This window comes from Panthera tigris, chromosome C1 (assembly GCF_018350195.1).
Source record: "Panthera tigris isolate Pti1 chromosome C1, P.tigris_Pti1_mat1.1, whole genome shotgun sequence".
Lineage (NCBI taxonomy): Eukaryota > Metazoa > Chordata > Mammalia > Carnivora > Felidae > Panthera > Panthera tigris.
The window spans coordinates 56,040,222-56,061,181 of NC_056667.1; the positions used below are offsets into that span (position 1 = coordinate 56,040,222).

The 20,960-nt window shown below is 41.6% G+C and overlaps 1 long non-coding RNA gene across 2 annotated transcripts in view; it reads left to right on the top strand.

The window, feature by feature from the left end:
* The window catches only part of LOC122241439, a 50,304-nt gene that overhangs the window by 21,983 nt on the left and 7,361 nt on the right, over positions 1–20,960 (top strand). Inside the window, exons 4-6 of one of the 2 annotated variants that reach the window (XR_006221581.1) lie at positions 3,884–3,941; positions 4,080–4,188; positions 13,477–13,563. This is a non-coding gene — a long non-coding RNA (uncharacterized LOC122241439). Of the gene's footprint in view, positions 1–3,883; positions 3,942–4,079; positions 4,189–13,476; positions 13,564–20,960 lie in introns of those variants that run through there. The other variant, XR_006221580.1, reaches the window with a different exon arrangement.

Sequence of the window (20,960 nt, forward strand, 5' to 3'; positions counted from 1 at the left end):
ATGTTTGCTGAATGAATGAATAAATTAATCAGAACCTGATGACTCCATAAAGGAGCAAAGACATTAGGAGTTTAAAAAGACCTGGAGACAACCCTTAATTCTGTCATTCACCACAATGATAAACTGATCAGTGTCAGTTCCTTTGGTCTATTATGTGAGGATACCTGACTATATTCCTTAGAAAGCTGTGAGGATTAAAGGAGACATGGAATTTAACTGTAATCAGAGTAGAGAATTAACATTTATTGAGCATCCACTACAGGCTGGACCCTTTACATAAAACCATTCTCATAATACTATTGTAAGGCAAGTATCATTTTTTTCCCTATTTAACTGAGATCAGTCTGAAGCTCAGAGAGTTGTTACCCAAACAGTAAATGGTGGAGTTACTGTTTTCATCTAGCACCTTTCATACCCTTTTCACCATGGGCCACTTTTCACATGTCAGTTGTTATTTTCAGGAGCCAAATGTGGAAGCCAATGCTGCATATTGAGTTGTCATCAAATCTTGATAAAAGGACAGCAGTGTGAAAGAAGAGATTTTGGCAAGTGAAACTTGTCTCCTTGTTGTGGTTAAATCTTGCAAAGGAAACTGCAGCCAACTCTTCTGAAAGTGCTGTAGTCAATTTGTAGGGTCAATAACAGCTTCCTCAGTCTCTGCCTGACCAGGGGGCTTGACTTGTTTCAGAGCCTCTCTGGAGCGTTTGGTGGCTCATTTCACCTCTGCTCTTCAGCAAATGTGGGATCTACTGAAGAAAGGCTCTACACTCTGCAGACTCCCTTCATGTGCTACAAAATAGAGACAGAAGGGCCAGGTCAAAGCAAAATCCTGGCTTTCTTCTTTCGAAGCCTGTTCTGGCCCTTTCTTTAAAAAGATTTTTTTTTTTTATATTTATTTTTGAGAGGGAGAGATAGAGAGTGAGCAAGAGCGAGCATGCAAGCTGGAGAGGGGCAGAGAGACAAAGGGAGAGAGATATCCCAAGCAGGCTCTGCACTTTTAGCACAGAGCCTCAATGCCAGGCTTGAACTCAGAACTGTGAGACCATGATGCAAGCTGGAACCAAGAGTCAGACATTTAACTGACTGAGCCACCCAGGTGTGCCTGTTCTGGCCCTTTCTTTATTTAAAAACAGTTTTTAATGCTTATTTATTTTTGAGAGAGAGAGAGAGAGAGAGAGAGAGAGAGAGAAAGCACAAACAGGGGAGGGGCAGAGAGATAGAGAGAGAGGGAGACGTGGAATCTGAAGCAAGCTCCAGGCTCCCAGCTGTCAGCACAGAGCCTGATGCAGGACTCAAACTCATGAACCATAAGATCATGACCTGAGCCAAAGTCAGAGGCTTAACTGACTGAGCCACCCAGGAGCCCCTGTTCTGGCCCTTTCTAATGTATGTTGTAACTGCTGCCCAGGTCTCAGAGAATTTCATTTTTAGATTTTCTACGTCCCAAATATATTTTTAGTGAATGGTGTCTTCTGCCCTTCAGGGTTTCTGGGCCACTTGGACCCAGGTGAGTCACCTGTCTCAAAAGAATGCTGCTGATTCTGACAGAAAGCTCCATGAATGTAGATTTCTGTCTCACTAGTCGTCGTCGTCTTCTTCTTCTTCTTCTTCTTCTTCTTCTTCTTCTTCTTTTTTAAGTTTAGTTTACTTATTTTGAGAAAGATAGTGCACAGGAGAGGCAGAGAGAGAGAGAGAGAGACTCCCACACAGGCTCTGCTCTGTCAGCACAGAGCCCGACGCAGGGCTTGAACTCACGAACCTCAAGATGATGACCTGAGCCCAAATCAGGAGTGGGTCTCCTAACCAACTGAGCCACCCAAGTGCCCCTTATTTTTCTTTTGGTTGTACTAGTGGGGAAAGGTGGTTTTTGAACACAATAAATTGCTTTAACAAGCCGGGTTTCCCATTTGTTTCTCAGTTTAGGTGAGGTGGCAAGTCTGGTTACATAAATAGGTTTCTTAGAACAGTAATTCTCACACTTTTCATGTTCCTGGTATTTTTAGTTGCAGGACTTAAAAGGATTAAAAGATTCATCCAACAGCAGTAAACAAGTTGGCAGTCATTATTGATCAGTCTGAACTACAGAGAGTAATATTGTCTTACATTTTAATTTTTTTTCAGTATTCCCTTGATCTTCCAGCATTGCTGTTGCTGTTTGCTAGAAAATTTGAATATCCTAACTACTCTTTTTTATATACACAGAGGACAATGTTCTCAAGTGTTCCAGCAAACACTTCTTTCTTTAGTACCTGCTTGAATCTGTGATACAAATCTTTCTGGTTCAGAGCAAGTTTTGCTCTGACTACATCATGTTACATAAGCCACTGAATGCAATGCTTAATCAGTGGGCTTGGCTAAACAGAATATCTTTAGTGATAGCCAAAGTGTATTGAGCATGTTGATAAAAAAAATTAGTCACACATAGAGATTGTTGGATACATAGGTGTTCTGTGTCACACTATTGGTAAACTATTGATCTGGACAAATGCAGTCTAAGCTTCTGACTTTCTCTGTTCTCTTTTATTTTCCTCTTTTACATATAACTGTATTTAACTTCTGCTTTTGCCAAGATAGTTGTGGGAGGTTTTTTTTTTTTTCTTCCCCAAATACCAGCCTTCTTTTTCTCTGAGTCAAATAAGGTCACAAAACAGAGTATCTTAACACAACTCTGGTCCTCAATAAAATAATCCAGTTTGTAGAAATTACATTAGTGGGAAAAAAAATATGAGTTTGATATTCAGCCACTTGGTAATTGGGGGGTGTTGGTCTGCACTCCTATTCCTTCTTCTGTAAAATAGAGATAATAATACCTCCTACTTGTGAAAAGTGGATAATATATGGAGTATATGTGGCACAGTGCTTAGTCAGTATTCATTTCCTTTTCTTTATGACCTTCTCCTCTTCTGGGGACCTCTGTGTGTTTGCTGGTGCTGCCATTTGAAAAATTTGGGTGAGGTCTGAAGGATAGATGAGTTGGAATTGACAGACAATGAGTAAGCAAGAGTTGAGGCTGCCTCCCTGAAGTGGACAGATGCATATTAACATTATTCTTCATAGGATGTTTAAACATAGCCCCCTGTTTTCTTGCATCTGGTGTGTGTGTGTGTGTGTGTGTGTGTGTGTGTGTGTGTATGTATGTACTGTGTACACATACATACACACACACCCAGAAAATCTCAGTAATTCCATTCTCCCTTGGCTTGGGTTCTCCTAATCCTAGACAGCAGGGCTGAAGAAGGAGGAGAGCAAGATAGGGATATTGGGGGAAGAGCTGATGAAAAGGTGCATTATTAAGCTGGTTGTATGTGGTATCAAGTGTGTCTGTTACCTAATCTCATGGGACTTTCTGAGAGACCATAAAAACAATTGCTTCTTAAGTCAATCCTTCCTGGGCAGAAAAGAGGGAGAATTTATCCATGTGCTTCCATTTCTTAGTGGTCCGAAGTTTGCTTCCTAGGACATTAATTCTTTTGCACTTCCAGGTTGTGCTTTGTGGTACCTAGCAGGTCCCACGTCATCTCATCCTTCAGCATCAACTGGAGTAGGAGGCAAGATGTGCATTGTGTGGGCATGTGTAAAATTCTGTTAGGTGGTGCCCACATTAGGTTTGTCAGAGTCCAACCAGAGTTTGTCAATATGTTAGCTATTGGTGCTGGAATAGTTTTGTAACTACAGAGGTTGAGAGAATCTGAAGCAACCATAAGTGGTATATGAAACAATCCACCCCCTTGCACTATTCACGTCAACCCATGTGCTGTCATGATACCTGTCTACCACATACAGTGATCTCTTTCTTTTGTTTGGTGAGAACAGCATGCTGTCAGCTTCAATTGATTCCAAGAGTATAATAAATATCATCTCCCTTCTTCTCCATCTATTCTAGAATTCCATCACCTTCAGTTGCTTGCCTGCTGGAATGACATGGATTCTCATCCCTGAGGGTATGTATCCATAGTTGCCTTGCCTTTGTCAAGCTATGGTTGCTACAATTGATTATTTGCTCAGCATAAAACCACCAAGAGATCCCATACTGAATTCCTGGGTTCCTGACACATCATTTTTTTATCCCTATTACATAGAAGTAATTCTGGATTCCTTCTCATGATAATGAAGATCAGTTACCCTTGACAAGACAATAACTCCTTTCTTGCCTATTGTTTCCTGGTATAAGGAGCTCAAAGTGAACAGGTAGGTCACACTTTTAAGTTCAGCAGGAACCTTTCTGTGTCATGCAATAGAAACATTCTCCCATCCCACCCTACCCCATCTGGTCCCCAAGGTCTCTAACTTTGTAGAACCTATGATTGGAAAGTACAAATTCTATGAGTTTTAGAAATATGGTAAAAGAACCCATTTTATTTTCACCCTGTGCTTCTCATACCCATGTATTCATGCTACTTATAATTTTTTTAAACGTTTATTTATTTTTGAGACAGAGAGAGACAGAGCATGAACGGGGGAGGGTCAGAGAGAGGGAGACACAGAATCTGAAACAGGCTCCAGGCTCTGAGCTGTCAGCACAGAGCCCGACGCGGGGCTCGAACTCACGGACCACGAAATCATGACCTGAGCCGAAGTCGGCCGCTTAACCGACTGAACCACCCAGGTGCCCCAATATTCATGCTATTTAAAATAAAGCATCACTGTGTATATGCCATTAATCAGCACATACTCTCCATCCTAGAGGACAGCAACCAATCCTGACCTGGCAACCTTAGCTACATGGGGCTCTCCAGTGTTCCATCAGACAGCTTCTCCTGGTGAAGGTCTATGTAGTTAGATGAGTGATTCATGTAACTGCATCCACTGCAACACTTCTTTTGGCATAAATAGTGATCTTGCTCCAAAAAGTGGTGTATAGAACAAGATGCTAATAGAGCAGGTATCCTGTGAGCTGGTGGATGGTGATGCTGAGGGAAGTGCAAGGGAAGGCAAATTGACATCCTAACTAGATTTCTATTTCAGTGAGACAAAATCATTATCCTTTTCATGGTAGAGGCGGCCCATTGTATTTGTCTACTGCCAACCTTTAGGTTGCCTCAAGGGATGGTGCCATAATGTCCGCTCAGAGTTAGTCTCTTTTCCTGGGAAACTGGATATTCACCATGGCAGCAGCTGTATCTGTCTCGATGAGAGGATGTCCATGCTGTTAGGACCATCTAGTGTCTTTAGTCCTACTGTGTGGCCATTCTGTTGATTGGCCCATTTCATGAGTTTTGAGATTGCTAAGGCATGGGGCAAATGATGATATCTATAGGAAGTCATCCTGTTCCCTTAATTGTTGAGAGCCTCCTCTGCAGTGAACACTCTCTAATGAGCATTGTGGTGAGACACAAAGGTCTGCATGCTTCATCCTCGCTTCTATTAATTCATTTGCATACATCTTCCCCAGAACTAGTTGTGCTAAATCTTCCAGTGTTGTTCGTTTGAGGCCCCTCGACAGCTAGCCAAGTCATGCAACCTCTTAACAGGAGTCTAAGTATCTCATGTTACATCTCCCTCCATTAGAATTCGGTGACCAAGTGTACTGCTAGCAGCTCTGCCCCCTGGGAGTATTTCTCTTCACTGTTGTCCTCTAGAAATACCTCTGAGTGGAACTGTAATGGTAGTTGGCCATTTTCAGTCAGCACCAGCATATTATACTAACCCATCTGTGAACTAAGCCCAGATTCTTTCCTCTTTGACAATTGGTTGTAGGGAATCCCACTATGAGCTATAGGTTTGAGTTTTAGGAGAGATAATTATACAATAAAGATAGGTGAGTGGGAGTCTGAGCCACTTGCAATTTACTTGTGCCTTGTTGAATTAGTTGGGCCCAATCCCCAATGTACTGTTTCCATAGATTGTGTTGCACTTGCTTGAACTTACAACACAGTGGGTCAAACAATATCCAGCATATGATGGGAAGCTCTGGTCACATAGTCCTTGATATCAGTACTTAGTCCCTCTTAGGGTCTGGGTAGAATGTCGGGTGTTGATTTTCAAACAGATAGTTGTTCAGTGCTACAGATGACATGGCTTTACCCTCAAGTTCTAGGAGATTATGTTGCGACTCTCCTATTGGGACTTGCCTGATCCTCCACCCAGCATTCTCACCTGCCACTGCAACCTTCAGTTTATAGTCAGAGTGGGAGAGCAAGTGGGCCCAGAGTCTCAACTTCCTGCAAACTCCTCTCTTGCTTTGGGTCCTATATGAAGCCGGCAGCCATCTGAGTCATCTTATAAATGGCTCCCCATTTATATCATACATAAAAAATGTTCCCCATTATCTTATGTTTCTTCAGAACCTAAAGAGGCCAACTCAGTGTTTGAAGGCACAACTGTGTGTTTGAAGGCACAACTCTTTGTTTGTTTCTAATTTATTTTTATTTTATTTTATTTTTAATTTTTTAATGTTTATTTATTTTTGAGAGAGACACACACAGAGTGTGAGCAGGGAAGGGGCAGAGAGAGAGGGAGACATAGAATCCGAAGCAGGCTCCAGGCTCTGAACTGTCAGCACAGAGCCTGACGTGGGGCTCGAACCCACGAACCGTGAGATCATGACCTAAGCCAAAGTCGGACACTTAACCGACTGAGCCACCCAGACACCCCTCTAATGTTTTTTAAAAGATTTTTATTTTTAGGTAATCTCTACACCCAATGTGGGGCTCAAACTTACAACCCCGAGATCAAGAGTTGCATGCTCCACTAACTGAGCCAGCCAGGCTCCCTGGCGCAAGTCTTTCTTAATGGGAGGAGGTACAAGATGCAACAGCTTGTTTTTATCTTAGAGATGTGCTTTCCAAAAGAGTAGCTGCTAAACCCATGTGGCTTTTTAATTTAAATGAATTAAAATAAAAAATACGTAAAAATTCAGTGTTACAGTTTCATTAGCCACATTTCAAGTGCTCAATAGCTACATGTAGTTAGTGGCTATTCTACCAGACGGCAAAGATACAGAAACATCACTGTGTTGGCAGAAGTTCTATGGCACGGCACTGCCTTTGAGGCCATGTCTGTACATGGCAGGTTAAGATTTGAACACAGGCCTGATATGATGTTAAAGGCCCATGCTTTTAAGACTTCAGTAGGTTGCAGAGGGGCTGAGTCTAAGCAGATGCTTCCCTGCAACTGTGTTCAACGGCAACATGAGCTCTCCAATTAGATTTTTGGGCAACTGAGTTTTGGTTCATGCGAACATTCTCTGCATTTCAACAAATGAAAAAGGCACTTTATGTAAAGGCCAGGTCTGCTGTGGCAGCTCCCCACTTCTAACCTCTATTTCTGGGCAATAGTCAACTCAGAAAGCAGTTTTCTTTTTAAAGGAAGTTTTCATAACAGCTCGGAAATATTAAGCCTTTCCAAAGAGAAGGGCTGACTAGAATTGTTGGCAGACAGCAGAATCTCTCTGAATGCCGCACTTCTGCATTTCCATCTGCACTCCATGAAAGGCAAGGATCATTGTCCCCACAGAATGCAGCTAAATGGCAGCTGGAGCATGAATGGACAGGAAAAACACTCTCCTCCCTCTAATAACACCACTTAGGGCAGACAGGCGAGGTTCTCTTCTGAATGTGCTAAAGAGATGCTGTTATGATAAGAGTAATTATTGTACATTAGTTAAAATCCCATTTAGGGAGCATTATATTGCTGCTATTTTAAAAGAGGTTTGCTAACCTTCCAAGTTGTAGGGAGAGATTAATTAGTGTCAATGGAAGGATCTCCAAGATAAAAACAAATTAAGCCTCCTCATCCAGCCTTGCCTGCATGTCCTTGAGTTGCTGCTTCCTTTGTGACAGAGATAGTATTTGGTCTGATCTATTCTGGTTGGAAAGAAAGGAAGGGGACGCACACTCGCTGAACGGAATCTGATGTGTCAGACACCATGATAGGTACTTTAAAAGAAGAAGGCACCTTTGAACTAGGCTTTCCCATTGTTCCCACCCAGCCCACTGGAGAACATTGCTAAACTGAGGCATTTGTACCCTACGTACTACTGTGTTTATAGCATAAATGGAATCATCTATTTTGGATGGCCCCTCCCAAGCCATTCCAGATGATTTACTTCTGCTTCATTCCAATAGGCAAAAGAAAATAGGGATTAAAAAAACCACGTTAGTTATTTGTTTCTTTTAAGTGTTTCCATGAATACTGAAGACATTTCCTTTGTGATTGATGGCTCAGAGAATATTTTAAAAATATGGCAGGACCAATACCTACCTGAAATAAGTGTCATTAACTTTTATCCTTTGTCCAGTCTCACTGGCTATAATATCTCATCATCCTTCCCATCAAATATTTTGAACTTGTAACCCAGATTTGCTGAAACAGACCTCATTTCATGTACTGCAACTATTGCCAGGTAAGGCAAATTACTACATGTGTACTAACAAGGATTTTGATTTTTTTAAAGTTTATTTTGAGAGAGAGAGAGAGCGAGCATGTGAGTGGGGGAAGGGCAGAGAGAGAGGGAGAGAGAGAGAATCCCAAGCAGGCTTTGGGCTGTCAGCTCAGAGCCCAGTGCAGGGCTCAGTCTCATGAACCATGAGATCATGACCTGAACCAAAATCAAGAGTTGGATGCTTTACCGACTGAGCCACCCAGGCACGACCATTTTGATTTTTTTAATTGTTTTGAGATTTATTATGTAAATAATCTCATGGCATGTGCCTAATTTTAGTTTCAGAAAACTGATGCACCTATCACCCAATCTTGACCTTTCCATGTACTTCAGTTAGTTTTACTAACTGTGTAACTTTAGGCCAATTATGCAGCCTCTCTGAGACTCAGTATTTTGATTAAAAAAAAAAAAAGGATAATAAGAGTCACCTTGTGAGGGTTCCTCTGAGGAACAAATGAAATGATGTATAAAAGCATTTTTGACTTTCCTTTCAGATTAAGATTGGGATAACAGGGACCAGATTTACCCTCCTGGCCAAAACAAACCAAAACTGGCTAAAATATGCGACGCAATAGTTTTTAAGACACTGAACAACAGGCAACGAAAGGCAGTAATTCTTGAGATGGGAAACACATGAGGCAAGCCATGTAATTGTCCCATCTTCCTGCCTTTAAAGAGTTTCCAGGCAGTGGAGCAGGGAGGCAAAGTCAGTTTCAGAGAAAAGAATATTACCATGAATAATCAATGTCATTTCATTATGATAAAGGGGTCATTGCATCAGGAGTACATTATAATCTTAAACACATGTGCACCTAATGATAGAGCTTCAAAATACATGTGGCAAAAACTGAAAGAAGTGCAAGGAGAAATAGATCAATCTACAGACAGCTTTCTTAAACAGCTTTCAGTCTTAACTGCGATGAAACATTCGTCAATAATGTGACAGATTAGAAAACTCAACATGTTTTGCAAGTTATGTCATAGAAAACAACAAACGCAAACACAAATGAAGAACAGCTCAGCCGCACTTAGGAGAGAGGAGGTTTGGATAAGAGAGCATTAGGAAGCTGTGGAAGGGCTGGATAGGGAGCAGCAGGTGAGGTGCTGAAAGTGCCCGTGGATGACTGGCAAACTAGGGCGACCATGTGTAAGATGGCAGGATAAGGTGTTAGGGGTGTCACAGCAGAAGTCCTCATACTTACCATTTTGTGAGAATGCCTTCCTTCAGGGTTGAACCAGATGTTCACTAAAATGCAATTTCACTTGGATAAAAATCTAAAAGGATGATGTATTGGTCAGGGTAGGCTGTTGCCCAAAATTCAGTAGTTTAACACAATAGGTATTTTCTTTTCCCTTTCATGTGACCACCCAATAGCATTCTGCTCTACATAGTCATTCGGCAGCAAACTTCTTTTTGTCTTAGTTCTGTATTCCTTCACTACCTTCCAGATTCTGTCTATTTAGCTAGTGGTTGGGGAAGTGGTTGGGGAAGGAGGACCAGGAATACGTGAAGGAGGTTTTTATATTTCAGCCTGGAACTGGCTCATGCCACATAGGTTCACATCCCATTGGTGGACGTTCAGACACATGGCCTCAGCTAACTGCAGGATGTGGTCCAGCTCTGTGTCCAGAAGAAAAGCAGAACCCTGGCATTTGTAAACACCAGTAATCTCTGTATCAGATGTCCTGATCTCATCTATTTGTTGATGCTCTGAGAACCGCATGACTTTGTTGGGCACAAATCCTAATTCCCAGTTTCTTTTATTTTTTTAAAGTTTGTTTATTTATTTATTTGGGGGGGGGTGAAGGGGGGCAGAGAGAGAGGAAGAGAGAATCCCAGGCAGGTTCTGTGCTGTTAACACAGAGCCTAACGCAGCGACTTTATCTCACAAACAATGAGATCATGACCTGAGCCAAAATCAAGAGTCAGACACGAAACCAACTGAACTGTCCAGGCACCCCACTACCCCAGTTTATTTTCTAAGTGAATTCAGTGGTTTTTATTATAGTAAATACTCATGGAAAAAATTTGAACTGGAGTCAAGCATGAATATTTTCTAACATAACTGAATGAAAATAAACCATTATACAAAGATATAAAAAGGCTTAATACATCATCAAATTTCAGAATGATAGAGGAGAGCAAAAGAGTCTTAAAAACAATCCATTTCGGTCTCCTAATTTTGCAGTGACAAAGTAAATTGAGACCAATAGAGGCTAAATGATGTGTTAAAATCTATGTAGACAATTAGCAAGAGATCTGGGGTCAAAACCTAATTGGTGTGGCCTCATGCTTTAAACTACCAACAAGAATTTAACACATCAAGATAAAAAGTCTCTGTGTGATACTTTCATAAGACACAGAATAGTTAAACAGTTTTGAATTTAGTAAATCTTTTGATTACATGGTTGCATAAAGGAATCTTTTATTTTTGATAGGCATTTTGCTATTTCAATTGATGAGATGGTAAGGGTCTACCAGAGAAGTACCTGTTGCCCACAGACTGACAATGACTTGAATTGGTATAACACTCAGAGTGGGTTTTCTTTAGGCAATAGTTGACCAATTTTCTTGGTTTTCATAGTTATAAATTTAGATCAAGTCAGAAATCTGATAAGGTACAGCCCTGTGCTCTTCGGATAGTTGCATTTTTCAGTTCTACACATAGACTTGCTTTGCAGTAAATGTCCTTTTTTTTTTGTTTATTTATTTATGTATTTATTTATTTATTTATTTATTTTTTTGTGAGAGGGATAGAGAGTGAGCAGAAGAGGGGCAGAGAGAGAGGGAGACAGAGAGTACCAAGCAGGCTCCACACTGTCAGTGCAGAGCCCAGTGCGGGGCTCAAACTCATGAACATGAGATCACGACCTGAGCCGAAACCAAGAGTCAGATGCTTAACCAACTGCAACACCCAGGTGCCCCTCAACAAATGTTCTTTTTCTTAATCTGATCTAAATGCTGCCATTTCCCCCTTCTTCATCTTTTGTATACACTGCAATGCCTCACTTACTTGCATTTGTCACTAGGGATTCTGCATGAATGGATTTTCCAGACAAATTAAAGTTTACCCACATTTACCAGAACACAATAATTTTACAAGGAGATCTCTCCAGACTGTATCATGTACATATCTATCACCTTTAAAAAAGCCTTGATGTCTTCCCTTTAATGTAGAACTAAGAGCGGGGGTCTGAAGCCATACTGCTTAGGTTTAAGACCTGGTTCTGACTCTTACCAGCTGTGTGACCCCTAGCATGTTACTCAATTTCCCCATGTCTGAGTTCCTCATTTGTAAAATGAGAATAATATTAGGACATTCATCTTAAAGTGGTTGTGAAGATTAAGAGTTGATATATGTAAGACACTTAAACCAGTGTCTGCGATATAATCCGTACTAAGTAAATATTAGCTCAAAGCATCACAGCCTATACTGTGGAGGAGGGAGAGGGAGAGCAGAATTAATTACTGGAAAAGACAAATACATTTTCTAACTTATGACAAGTTATAGGAAGGCAAAGTACTAAGTGCCATTAGAGTGTTAACAGGGAAACCAGATTTAGCCTGGCATTGTATTATAGAATTCTTTACATTTTAGTTTTTCCTGCTGATGTGTGAATTTTTTGAAAGCGAGAAGCATGTCTTAATCTTCCTTATGTAACTGTCAGTAAGCACAGAATCTGGTGCATAGCAGGGGCTCGAGACTACTATGGAAAGAGAGATTAAAGGAAAGAAAGAAAGAAAAAAATCGTGATTCTACAGGTATCACGATGAGAATATAAAGATGTTGGAGGCAAGTATTCCACAGAGGGTAGACAATTATGCTCCCTGGTGACCCCCACCCACAGAGGGGCAGCACCTCCTGAGTGAGGGTCACCGTCCTGGTGATTCCAGGCATCTGCAGCTTAATGAGGATGTATCCATTTATGCATTAAGGCTTATTCACTTTATTCAAAGCAATCCCTCAGGTCTTCCCGGAGGACTGGTTTGCTTATTTTATACAGGATTCTTAGAATACTGCTGACATGTTTGATAATCAGGGAGCCTTGGTTGGGGGCGGTGCTTATCTTGGGGAAAGGCAGTAAGCTATGTTTGAAGGCAGGTTTTCCTCCTCTCTTGAGAATTGAACAGTTTGAAAATAGGCTGCTTTCAGTCTTGCCTGGAATCAAGGGTGAAGGAGAAATACAGGGATTCAGTATCAAAGGGGCCCTGCCATTCTCCTGGTCTGAAGGTGAATTGATGCCACAGATCACCTGCTACGAGTGAGCTATGGAGGATAAAAGGGAGGAGCAGGTGGCCAGGTGCCTTGCCCCAGGTCACACAGTGGCTGAGCCTGAAGACCTCAGACCTGTAGGCTCCCAGTCTACTCCCACAGGGTGCAGTCACCCTGCACCACAACAAATGGGATTTTGAACAAATGAAACAACTTTTTAAAATCTATAAATAAGGAGAGAGAAGGGAGAGACTGAATTGTTTGAACCTTCAGTTTTAAATTGTGTTAACCTAGATGGAAGCCTATTTCATTTTATTAAAAGATTTTATTTTTAAGAAGTCTCTACACCCAAGCTTGAGCTTACAACCCTGAGATCAAGAGTTGCATGCTCCGCTGACTGAGCCAGCCAGGTGCCCTACAACCCAATTTCAAAAAAAAAAAAAAAGCAATTAAAATAGTGAATAATGACAATAATACCAACAAACCCTTATATGTTATTTATTATTTTCTGGGCATCATTCTGAGTTTTATATGTATAGCTCATCAAATTTCTGTAACAACCCCATGCATGACCTAGCTTCTATTATTATCCCTATTTTACAGATGAGAAAACTGAGGCATAAGAGGTTAAGCAGCTTGCCCCCGGTCATACATTTGGTAGGCTGAAGAACTAGTAAAGATTTAGTTAGAGGAAGCAGGGTCATTATTAAATGCCTACTATGTGTTAGGTGCTTCCCATCTTGGTCAGGGTGCACCTCTCTGTCCCTTTAAATTGGTCCCATTCTCACCCATGGTAGGGACAGATCTTTCAATGTTATTGTACATCCAAGCTATGCTAAGGAGACAATCAGGATCAGCAAGAGTCTTGTTTCATTTCAGGAGCTCCACTCAGAAGGTGCCTGGAATATGGCTTGTCTCAGGCTCAGCCACGAGGGACAGACCCTGCCTGTGGCTGGGACCCAGGGCAGAGGCTAGAAAGGAAAAAGGAAGTAAAGAGGAAATAGAGATTGCAGATTCTTTGTGGACTGAAAGACAACCTGTTATGAACAGTAGCAAAAAATGTTTGCAACATCCTCTGAATTCCAAGTGTGTTTGTGATCCAGCTACAAGAAAACCAGGCTCTTTCTGGTAATGGTCGATATCTGCATTCCTTCCCAGATGCTGTATAGCATAAAGGTAAAACCTCATTTCGTCCAACTGTCAAAGTTGTCCTCTAAGCTAAATAGTTTATTCCCATTTAAAGAACTAAGCAGGCTGAGATCTAGATAGCTACCCAACATCAGACAGCTAGTATAAGGCCAAGCAGGCCTGAGACCCAGGTATGCAGTTTTAAAACTGATACACTTTCCTATAATCCAGATGCTGCTTAAATATCCAGCCCAGTCCATAAATGCTTCCCCTTTTCTCATAAGCTAGCTGAGTTAGGGTACTAGCTGTTTAAGTCTAAGTCCTGGATCCCTCTTCTGCGCTCCTCCCCCCCCAGCCTCCGAACCCCAGCAGCTCAGGATCCTGATGCTGCCCAGAGCCAGTAAAATCAGGGCCAGGTTGGGAAGTCCGAGGAGAGTAAATGGGTTGTGCCAGGAGGTGTCAGTGGAGGAACACAGGGGTGTCAGTGGGCTCCCAGGGGCCCTTTCCATCACCCAGGTGCTCAGTAACAGACTATCGATAACATCTTAAAAGAGAGAGCATCTAACAGCCCACCGACCCAGATGGCCAGCACCAGGAGCATTAGCACATTTTGTTCTTCTAGGAAGAAAAGAACCGCAACTGTGTCCTTGAGTCTGTTAAACAATGTTAACTAGAGGGAGGGGTCAGGAGAGAGGTACGTGTGGTGGTTTATGGGCAGGAGATGAGAGAAACCACACGGCTCATTTGCCCGGCGCTAATGGATCTGAAGTGAGGAGCCCTGATGCCAAGGGGACTGCTGTCTTGAAATGAGAAGAACTGAGAACAAGGGAAGTCCATTAGTGTCATGTTTGTATTTCTCCTCCTCTGAAGCTGGATTCCAGGCACACGGGGAGAAAAGACCAACAATTTCCACCCTCAATAGTTTTGCCCATTAGTGTCAAATTATCCCAGGAGGGAGGAGGAAAAGAAAAAACTCCAGCCGTGTAAACAGAAAATTTGGAAGCTTACTAGGAGGCCTCTCTCAGGCCCAGGCCATAGTCTGATGTCTTGGGGAGATGACTCGTTGGTAATTGGGGCAGGGGCTTGTTCCTTCCACCCTCTCCACCTACAGATTCTCAGCAAGAGATCGCCTTAACCTATAACAGGGCGTGAATCGAGTTCCACTGCCTAAGTTAAGCCATCATTAAATTTGCCAAAACAAAATGGTTTTGATCTATGGAAACCAAACATAAAGAAGTAAAATAGAAATATCTAATATTTATTAGCACTTACTTTGGGCTGGGTATTGTTTTAAGTGCTTTATAAATTCTAACCTGTTTAACTTTTATCGTAGTGCCAAGAGCTGGAAACTGTTCTTATCTTCATTTTTAGTCAAGAACACTGAGGCCCAGTAGTGTTTCATCATCTATTACCTCTTAACAAACTACTCCAACACTTATTGGCCTAGAACAACAATAATACTGTTACCTCTTGCTTCTTTAGGTCATGGATTTGGACAGGGCATAGCAGAGTCAGGCTTGTTATGGTGGGGATGACTTATTGTCTGGGTGCTGCTCAGGCATCTCTTTCTCTGCATGGTCTCTCTGCATGGCCAGCTTGAGTTTCCTCATAGCATGGTGGACTCAGGGTAGGTGGGCCTCTTGCATGGTGCCCCAGGACTCTGAGAACAAGGATTTCAGAGGCCTGAGCTGAAGCTGCAAGTCTTCTTATGATATAGCCTCAGAACCCCCAGAAGGTGACTTTACCACAGGCAAGTCTTTAAGACCAGCCAAGATTCAAGGAGAAAGGAATAGGAGGGACATCAAGGAATTTAGAATCATTTAAGATTTACCATAGGAAGTAATTAATCAAGTCATATAGACACTAAGTTGGAAGACAGCATTTTAATCCTGACACTTACCCACTACACCAAGTTTAGTAATCTGGAAATTGAATTTATATATCATTAAGACAAATCCAGTGGATGATGGATGTTCTGGCATTCATTTGTAATTTGTAATTCATTTGTAATTCAATTGTAATTCATTTGGAATACAGATTATATTTTCTTCTAAAGATGTGATGTTTCTTTCTCTCCCTCTTCCTTAGACCTTTGTTAAACACCAACTTTGTGCCAGGTGCTGTCCTAGGTGTTAGGTGTATAAAACAAACAAACTACTGTCCTTGCTTTTAAGACTCTTGTGGACTGACAAGGAGGGGACAAATATGTATTTAATCATTGTTCAATGGGATCAGCACTGCATGATAGGAACTAATGTGGAAACTGAAGGGGAGACATCTAATTCTCAAGTCTGGGAAGGCTTTCCAAAAGGAGATGAAGTTTTGTTATATCTTAGAGGATTAAGAGGAGATTTCCAGGTGTTATAAACTGAATGTTTGTGTCCTCCCCAAATCCACATGTTGAAGCCCTAACTCCCAATGTGGCTGTATTTGGAGGTAGGGCTTTTACCAAAATACTTGAGGTTAGATAACACCATCAAAGTGGAGTCCTGATCCAAAAGGATTAGTGTCCCTATGAGGAGAGACACCAGAGAGCTAACTCCCTTTTCTCCTGCCACCCCATGCACTAAGGAAAGACCATGTGAGGACATAAGGAGAAGGTGGCCTTCTGCAAGCCAGGAAGAGAGTCCTCACCAGAAACTGAATTGGCCAGAACCTTGATCTTGGGCTTCTAGAAACTGTGAGAAAATAAATTTGTGTTAAGTTACTCAGTCTGTGCAACTTTATTATGGCAGCCTGAGCTGATTAAGACACCAGCTAAAAAGGGAAGGAAGAGTATTCCAAGGAGAAGCCACAGTGTATTTAAGCGAAAGGAGACTTAAAAGAGCATGGCGTATTTAGAGAACCAGCAGTAGTTCATCAGGCCTGAAGTATAAGGTGTTGTGGAGAAGCAGTGGGAAATAGGCCAGAAAGATGCCCAAATCTGGGTGCTTGGACCTCCCTAAATTGCTGAATTAACCAGTCTTGGGGCTGCCTGACTTCTGGATTTCTCCTTATGTGAGATAAGCTTCCATATTCTTTGGACCATTGCAACGTAAGTTTTCTGTTCTTTGTATTCCAAGGCACTGAATCATTTAGGATGAATCTTGACTGCATGTTACAAAAATCCTAGAATAATCATGACTTAAACAATACAGAATTGTCATTCTCTCTTGACAAAAATGTACTGGTGTTGGCAGTCCAGGGTAGGCATACACAGTGGCAAAGGCCTGGCCTCCCTCTGTCATGTTGTTAGGCCATCCTCAGTGGATGACTTAGGGATCGTGTTGTAAGAACCAGCTATCGTGTCTATGTTCCAACCAGGAAGACAGAAGGATACTGATCACACATGTTCCCTTTTAGAGAAACCACATTCAACACTTCTACTTGCCTGCCACTGGTCAGAACTTAATCACACAGGAGCTCATATGTGGAAGCTGGAAAGTCTGTCTTCACTTTGGGAGGTTATGCCTCCAGATAAAATTTACAGGCTAACTAAAAAAAGAAGAGTAGATATACTGAGGAGCACTTACCGGAATTTGCCAAGAGAGACTTCCTCTAACTCATCTAGATGATGATGCAGTTGTTTGAAGGGTGGTGAGGGGAAAGGGGAAATGAATTCTCAGAGGGGATTTTGTGTGTTACTGTTAGGGTAATTCTGGCGTAATAGAACTTTTGCCATGGTACCACTTTCCTGGAGTTTTATAGGATTTTCATACAGCTGTCTTTGTAGATAAGGAAGAGACATAAAATAGAATATTTTTTATCAGTGGGATATATGTTCTTGTTATTTCTTAGTATTTCACAGTCTTTAGGGTGCTTCTGTATCATATAGCCCACTTGGACAGTAAAAATAAAAGCCATATTAAAGAGACATTCTCATTTAAAGAGGAATTCTGGCTTTGACTACTGCAGCTACTGGAATCGAGACTGTAATACTCAGGTAGAAGACACCAAGTCCAGATATTTAGAATAGATGCTAGAGAGCTTCCAACTCAGGGCTGGATGGACTGAATTTATATTGGAGCTTGAGAACCTATACACTGTACAAAAACAGTATGATAAGATAATTTATAAGCAATAAGAATGTGTACTTATCAATGAGGTTCTGTCACTTTCTATTCTCCTTTTCCCTGAGGAATTGATAAACGTCCTTAGATAGTATATTGCTGTTCTGTGGATGCCATAAATAAATACCATAAACTAGGTGGCTTAAGCAACAGAAATTTAGGGTAGAGGTCCGAAATCAAGGAGTTGGAAGGGTTAGTTCCTTCTGAAGGATTTAAGGGAGAATCGGTTCCAAGTCTCTCTAAATTCTGGTAGTTTGCGGGCCATCTTTGGCTGGTGGATGTCATTCCCTCTGTGTCTTCACATCATCTTCCTTCTATGTGCGCCTGTATCAGTGTCCAAATTTCCTCTTTTTATAAGACTGCCTGTTGTATTGGATTATATAAGCACACCCTAATGATCTTATGTTAACTTGATACTTCTGTGAAGACCTTATTATTTTTTAAAGTTTCTTTTGAGAGAGAGAGAGAGAGAGCGCAAACAGGGGAGGAGCAAGAGAGAGGGAGAGAGAAAATCTCAAGTAGGCTTTGCACTGTCGGCACAGAGCCTGATGCAGGGCTTGAACTCACAAATCATGAGATCATGACCTGAACCAAAATCCAGAGTCAGACACTCAAGTGACTGAGCCACCTAGGCATCCCAGACCTTATTTTAAAATAAGGTCACATTCTGAGGTACTGAGGGACTGGGAGTTAGTACCAACATATCTTTTTGTGGGGAAGCACAATTCAATTCATAGCAGACAGGTATTGTTGAGGAGGTTAGGTTTGATTTTGATACAGTTTAGTTTTATCTTCTTCCAGCTTCCTCTGATTTTCCTCTGGTGTCCCACACTCTTTGTTCCCAAGTTACTCTGTGCATATTTGTTAGGGCACTTAGTAGGAATTACTTATGGTATTACTCAGGATTCCCATTGAGTATCAAATTTTATCATCGGTATTGCTGAGGAGACTGGAATCCCCCAAACCTGCTGCAAAATGCTGGCTGCCTGCCTTTGTGCTGTGGGAATGGTTGCGGGGTGTTTCATCTGTGTTTCCCTCATTTCATCTCTATACTCTGGGTGCTGAGTTTATATATGGTACTTGCCTCCTCTGTTCTCTCCCATCCCCTCCCCCCCATACATGTTAACTTTCTTTTTTTTCTCTATTTGCTGCAATGAAGGGAAACTTTAAGCAAGGAAAATTATTTTCTGACTGGAACCTAACCTCTTTTTCCCTAAGCCATGGCACCTTCTGTGGGACACCATTAAATATACCCTCAGAGTACTCAGGGGGCAGTTTCTATTTACTGCTTCTTTCTCAACACAGTGTACTCTGTGTTCCTGACTTATTTTGGAAATGTCAGTGATGTTTCCTGCCACATACAGTATCCCTTGGCCCATCTACAGCCCCTTAATCAGAAGAGTAGTGCTCGACTGTTCTTTGAGCAGGAGTGGCCATGGATTGAGCCAGTGTGGGCTTGTTTAGAGACAATCTTGTGTGGGGGCCTCTGTTTCATGGAGGCCATAATGATTTGCTAACTTACCCAGATTGGTTTGCTTCAGGATTCCATCTAGATTATACAGTGAGCACTAACCAGATAGGTGGAGAGAAACAGATGCAATGAGAAAGAATTTGAAAGAATTGTCTGGTTCTCAGAGGGGTCTTAAGTCCTGTCACCTTCTTGTTCCTCCTCCAGACAATATAAATCCTGAAAATAAATGTTCTCTCTTTTTTAAAGATGGCCCTTGCAACCAAAAACCTACCTATCTACTTTCCTTTTCCCCCTCCTCCCTTACTCCTTCCCTTCTGTCCTTCCTCCTTTCCTTCCTAACCTAATTCCTCTCAATAATCTCTTGAAGCCCAGAGACTTTGAGAGATTTGCCCAATGCTGCACGGCTATTAAATGGTAGAGCTGGGACTTAAACCTGATTTTTTGGTACCAAACGTCACACATAAAGTACTACATAAGTGTTACCAAAAATGTGCTTAGAAGCAAGGCACAGGGATGACATTATGTGCTAGAGGGCTACAGCGGTGCTGGACACGGCATAATAATAGCAGTTCCCCAGGGGTTTCCTTCCTTTTATCTCACTAATTTCATTGTATTTTCAAAGCAAATCTGGAGTAGAGGCATGGAGGGCAACTTTATCTTCAGTTTTAAATGCAGAAATTGACCTTCTAGAAGTTAATGTACTTGGTACTTGAGTAAGGCCATGGAATCGGGAAATAGTGTGGCAGAAATTAGCACTGTCCTTTTAATTTTTAAAAATTTTATTTATTTATTTATTTATTTATTTATTTATTTATTTATTTATTTATTTTTGAGGAGGTTCCATGCCCTATATGGGGGCTTGAACTCACAACCCTGAGATTAAGAGTCACATCCTCTATTGACTGAGTCAGCCAGGCACCCTGGGACTGTCTTTTTAAATAAACAGCCCAGTGAGTGGCACATTCGATAAGTGTTTTTAAGAAAGAAGAACATAGGGGCACCTGGGTGGCTCAGTCGGTTAAGCATTTGTCTCTTGATCTTGGCTCACTGTTCGCCGGATTGAGCCCTGCATTGGGCCCTGCACTTACAGTGCAGAGCCTGCTTGGAATTCTCTCTCCCCCTCTCTACCCCTCCCCACTCACACACTCTCTTTCTTTCTCTCTCAAAATAAACATGAAAGAGAGAGAGAGAGAGAAAGAAAGAAAGAAAAGAAAGAAAGAACAAATGGACATAAGGCAAGGAAGGAAGGAAGAGAAGGGAGAGTCTCTTCATAACTTCAAGCTATGGTCAACATGCAATGAGCAGACCCAGCTCTTGTTATCATTCCTTCAACCTAGGCACCACCTAAGCCATGCTAGCAGTCCCCAAGCTTATTTCTTGTAAGCCCTGTTGGGGACACCTAAGGCCTCAGTAATTCTGCACTCCGTGAGTCATCCTCTCCTCCATCTGTTTATGTAACAAGTCTAACCACAGCCATTGTTGCTGATTACATGCTGGAAATGACCTAACAATGTTGTATTTAATGATCTCCAATCATTTCCATCTGGTCCGTGGGTGGCTGCATAGTCATTATTCATCAATGAAACTTTGCAAACACAAACACATATGTATGTATATAATAAAACCTCGATAATTTGCACTAATTGGAGGGCAGGCCTATCTGAATTAACAAAAAGTAAGAAATGCTGTTTTATTACTTTCAAGCTCATGATGTA